The sequence below is a fragment of the Fistularia commersonii genome, chromosome 35, assembly GCF_037954325.1.
Source record: "Fistularia commersonii isolate RoL2024-O1a breed Wild chromosome 35, RoL_Fcom_v1.0, whole genome shotgun sequence".
Lineage (NCBI taxonomy): Eukaryota > Metazoa > Chordata > Actinopteri > Syngnathiformes > Fistulariidae > Fistularia > Fistularia commersonii.
Genome location: NC_141318.1, coordinates 1727543 through 1733655, shown reverse-complemented (window position 1 = coordinate 1733655; position 6113 = coordinate 1727543).

The following is a 6113-nucleotide window of genomic DNA, read 5'->3' as shown; positions in this document are numbered from 1 at the left end:
ATATTAGCACGACACGTGTGAATGAGTTTTTACCTCCCATTCATAAATCACATTTTCCATCAATCAGAATGTCATATTGAGATCATCCTTTACTTCTTGTTCCAATTACAAGCCGAATTTACTTCTGAATTCCGCTCTACAAATCGGGAGCGACAAGAGTTTTCTTTTTTTAAATGCTATTTTTCCATTTTAGCCGAGACGGTAAGACGGTCCAAATGTTAAAGATAAGCAAAACACCAAAGAATACTAAATTCCCGAGCGCGTCCGTCTGCGCTTTGGATGTTTTCCAACCAACGTTATTGCTTTTCTGCTTGTGTTTCCGTTCACGTCCCGCCGCGGTGTCACCTTGTCCACCTGAATCACGGGCTGCGGGAAAAACGGCGGACGTAACCTCCGGCCCCGGCGTCGAATACGAAATCTGGAAACAAATATTAAAAAAAAAAAAAAAAGGAATCCGCTTCGAGAAACACCTTTTCCTCCCTCCTGAGACAAATCGGAGCCGGTTGATGCAAACTTGGGCGCAGAAGTCGTCAGGAAAGAAGGAGCGTCACTTCTAAGTCCCTTTTTCAAGGAGCGCCGAGCGTTTAGAGACGTCCCATCGACGGTCGATCGTATGCCTGATACGCCGAGAAACTTGCCGTTTTCAGAGAATACAAGTCTTGGGAATCGCTTTGCTACGAAACATGCTAACTATGAGCGGCCAATGCGAGAAAGGGCTAATTTACAGACTCATGTCTTCAACATGTCTCCGCCGTCAGAGATCCGAGTCGAGTGACCAACACCTCGAGAACTTCCTTCACAAAATGAACTCCAGACTTGGATGCATGTTGACAACATGGATGGGATTTTGTGTCATATTCGTCCTTTGCTAAAAGGCTAATTCTGTCAAATAATTGCTTTTTCATCTGCTGGTTCTTCTTCTTGTTTTCCTTTGGGTTTTTCCCTTCAGGGGTCACCACAGCGAATCTACCTTTCCCTTCTAAATCCTCCTTTCTCAAACCAACTGACTGCATATCCTCTCTCACGATGTCCACACATCTTCTCTTTGGTCTTCTTCTAGACCTCCTGTCTGGCAGCTCCACCTTCAGCCACCTTCTAACCAGATCTTCACCGTGATTTGGACATGAACAGAGGAGTTTTTAGATCCAAACCGTCCTCGTCGTCTCTTTGTCTCGGCCATACATGTCCTGCACCCCTATGACAAAGTTTTTTGTTCCTTTGGGCTTTTCCCTTCAGGGGTCTCCACAGCAAATCCACTTTCTCCATCTAACCCTATTCTCTGGATCCTCCTCTCTCACACCAACTACCTTCATATCCTCCCTCACAACATCCATAAATCTTCTCTTTGGTCTTCCTCTAGACCTCCGATTCCAGCATCCGTCTACCAATATATCCTCTATCCCTCCTCTGCACATGACCCAACCATCTCAGTCTGGCCTCTCTGACCTTCTCTCCAAAACATCTAACATGATAGACTCATTCCTGATCCTCTCCATCCTGGTCACTCCCAAAGAGAACCTCAACATCTTCATCTCTGCAACCTCTAGTTCTCCCTGCTGTCTTTTGGTCATTGGAACAGTTTCTAGTCCAAACATCATCGCTGGTCTCACCACTGTCTTGTCCACCTTTCCTTTTATTCTGGCTGAAAGTCTTCCATCTCTTGGTACCCCTGACACTTTTCTCCACCCATTCCAACCTGCTTGGACCGTATCTTCACCTCTTCTCCACACTCTCCTACGCTCTGGACTGTTGACTCCAAGCACCTGAAATCCTCCAGCTTCTTGATCTCCACTCCCTGTAGCCTCACCGTTCCACCCGAGTTCCTCTCATTCACACACATATATTCTGTCTTGCTGCTGCTAACCTTCATTCCTCTCCTTTCCAGATCATACCTCCACCTCTCTAGATGTTCCTCTACCTGTTCCCTGCTCTCCCTACAGATCACAATGTCATCTGCAAACATCACGATCCATGGAGATTCCTGTCAAACCTTCTCCTCCGGCTCCTTCCAGGTTTTCGCAACTTGTATTTTTACAACTCCGGACGTTCGAGTTGTGAGACGTTGGGTTCAGAAAGCGTCCGTTTTGGATTTCCACCTTTCAGGAATCCTGCCCAATATTTACTTCATCGGATGCGCTTTTATAGAATAAAAAATATAATCCCAGGGGTTTAATGCCATTTATTAAAAACCCGGCTAAGCCGGCTTGATCACGTTAATCATGTTTTCGGCGGATGCGGCGTCGCCGGCCCGCACGTGAACACACGAAATGAGATTCCTGCCGTCAACCGGGTAATTTCCGGTGTCAGATTACAGCGTGCACGTGAATGCAGCCATTGTTGGAGGAGGTCTTACCATAAAAAGCATAAATCAAGAGGAGGGTGACGACATAAAGCGTAAAAAAACACCAGAATGAAAATATAGAGGTGTGGAAAATGACAAGGGATCGAACGACAGGCGTCTCAAAAAGGCGAGTTCATCAGATTCTTTTCCCAGCAGCGTTTTTAAATAATAGCTTTCTGCCTCGAAATCAAATAATACGTGTGTTTCTCCGCAGCGGCGACGGCGTGTCTTCACCCGAAAAAATATCAACAAAACCTTATATTTTTAACGGCGAAAAATACACTGCTTAAAAAAAATAAATCACAAAAAGAAAAAAAAAAAAATGCATCTTAGATCTGAATGAATTAAATACTCTGATTAAATACTTTGTTCCGTGTGATTCGGCTCCCTGTGGGTTTTGAAAATAATGGACAAATATTAATCTATAATGTATTTTATTTCAGTTGGTTCATTTTAAAATGCCCTGTTTTTAAATTAATTATAAAATATTTTTATTTTAATATTGAATATTAAAATGCTTTTATTTTAATATTATTTTTTCTTTTGAATATTTTTCTTGCTCTTAATATATCTGTTCTAGATATTCTTATTGAATACTTTGTTTTGCCTGATTCGGCTCCCAGTGGCTTTTGAAAATAACCAATAAATATTAAATTAACATGTATTTTATTTCAGTTGATTCATCTTTTAAATGTCCTGTTTTAAAATTAATATTAAAATATATTTATTGTAATATTAAATATTAAACTGTTTTTATTTTAATATTTTTTTATTTATTTATATTTTTCTTGCTCTTAATATGTCTTGCTCTAAATATTATATTATAACAAATATTTAATTAAAATATATTTTATTTTTAGTTGGTTCATTTTTTAAATGTCCTGTTTTAAAACTATTATCAAAACATTTTTATTTTAATATTTAATATTACAATATTTTTTTTCTATATCAAATATTAAAATGTTTATTTTTAAAATATTTTTCTTCCTCTTAATATATCTTGCTCTAAATATTCTTATTGAATACCTTGTTTCATCTGATTCGGCTCCCTGTGGCTTTTGAAAATAATCAACAAATATTTCACTAAAATGTATTTTATTTCAGTTGGTTCATTTTTAAAATGTCCTGTTTTAGAATTAATATTAAAACATTTTTATTTTAATATTAAATATTAAAATATTTATTTCTAAAATATTTTTGTCGCTCTTGATATATCCTGCTCTAAATATTCTCATTGAATTCTTTGTTTCATCTGATGCGTCTCCCTGCGGCTTTCAAGTATTTAATTAAAATGTATTTTATTTTAGATTTTAGTTGCTTCAGTTTTGAATGATCCCGTTTTAAAAATGAATATTAAAATATTCTTATTTGAATATCAAATATTGAAATATTTATTTTTTTAATATTTTTGTCGCCCTTAATAAATGACTGCACAGAGAGAGGATGACATTTTTAGTTTTCTGCTGCTGGATCATTTAATTTATTTTTGTTTTTTTCATAAGTACATTTCCCCCCAAAATAAAGGGAACACTAAAATAATAAAATCACACAAAAATAATCAATGGAAATCAAATGTATGAACCCATGGAGGTCTGGATTTGGAGTCACACTCTGAATAGAAGTGTAAAAACACACTCCAGACTGATCTAACATTGATGTAATGTCCTTAAAATAAGTTAAAATGAATCAGTTTTGGTTCCTGAATGACAGAAGTGTGACTGATATTGTTTTGTGTAAGTGTTCCCTTTATTTTTTTTGAACAGAATCCCCACAAATGCTCATAAATTCACCTAAAATACCAAAATAATCCCCTCAAATGTTTACAGCCATTTTAAACCAACATTAGAAAATGTCTTGTTGATCCGGTGAAGCTAATTTGACTAAACACAGAGAAACCTTTTCTCTTTTCGTTCCTTCATGCACGTGTTTTTCAGCTTCACAACACATACGAGTGCGTCCTCACAGCTTTCGCCCGGCGTGAACGAACGTGCACGCACAGGCAGGATTTGTGACACAACAGTCACGACACGACTAATCCCATCCCCGAAAAAAAGTTACAGCGTCGAGACTTTCGGTAAACAAGCGTTTTGGGGAGATTTTGGTTTTACAACACGCGGGATTTATCTCAAAAAGGGGGAAATAATTGGAGATTCTAATAATCTTAAAACAGAAGTTGAGTAATTTTCATTTTTTCACTCATTTAAAGGGATCTTTGTTGTTCTGCACATGGGGTGCAGTTCCCCAAGTGTCCGCTAGGGGCGCTAGCGAGCACCATGAGCTGAATTGAAACAAAGGGTGAAAACTTTTTATCAGAAACTTCAGGAAACTTCCTTCCACTCAACAACAAATTGTGAAAAATATTTTTTAAAATCGTCAGATTTAGAGAAGAAAAGAAGGTGATAGTTACAAGATGTAACTTTATGATATTTAACAGGTTTCCACAATTTTCAGGGGTTTTTGTAACTTTGTCACCCCGCTTTCCGCAACACGATAACATCCCAGCCGGGGTTTGTCAAAGCATTCTTGTATTTTATTCTACTAACCAGAATCAGCTTTACTGGCCCGGTTTGTTCACATATGCAGGGAATTTGGTTTCAGTTTCATTTTTTGCTTTTTTTCGTTAGACCTTGCACTTACATGAAGGTGAAACTACTGGCCAGCAGGTTGTACACAATTTAAAAATACAATAAAAATGATAACAATTCACTTTTTTATGCAACACGGTTTTACCGTGTGTGTATTAACATTTGATGCATTCTCAAAAAATCTAAAATTCTCCCAATCCCCAAGGGGGTGGATAAAGTATTGTCTTATTGATTAATAATTGTACTGAGTGGTGGCTATCAATTTCAATCACCAGACTACAAATAGTCAGATTTTCTACAAAGTGATGACAATCTAGCAATTGGTATTGAAATATTCTGACCAGAAAAGCGGTGTGAAATGGATTTGTTGGCAGGTCGGGGAAGTATTCTGCTCCCTTTCTGCTTTGGATGTGCTTGTTGTTGACATTTTTACAAATTTTCTATAAAAACAAAAATCATTTTATTGAAACATTCTGCAAGGGCTGATTGAAATAACGCACTTGTTGATTTTTGTTTCTCTGTAACAGCTGAAGGGAATATTTAGTGAGTTACAATATTAGTCGTCGTTCCTGTTTTTATTGGCAACATATTTCCTTTTGTAAGAACCGTCGACGTAATCAGAACAAATGCAATGTATCTGCTGGAACAGCTGGAATTCCATGCATCCTGCTGTCTTTGTGTCAGGAAAGTGTGATGCACAGAATCAACAGAATCAAATATTAAAAAAATACCGACAAATTCTTGCTTCTTCATGGCTTTATTAGCATAAATAGCATGAGGAAAATATAAATATCAGCCTCTCGGTTGTTGTGTGCGATGGCTCACACGCACGCACAACACAACAATAATCATATCAACAATAATAACAACAAAAATGATCAATAATAATATTGTTTTTAATATTAAACACGCTTTTTCCCCTCCCTGTTGCCGTAAATATTGATGTATTCGCTCCGGCTGTTTCCATCCTTCGCTCGGAGCTTTACGACCATGCGTTTGGCCCGCGCATGCGCAGTGAGCCTCCGAGCAGACAGCTCTGGGATCAGCTTAACTATTTTGATTTCTCAATGTGAGACGAAAATAAATATCGAGAGCCGCTTCCCGCCGGCGTTTCCGCGAGAGTATTCGGTGTAATTTGGTAAAAAAAAAAAAAAAAAGAAAGAAATATTGTTTTGCAACCGAGGTGG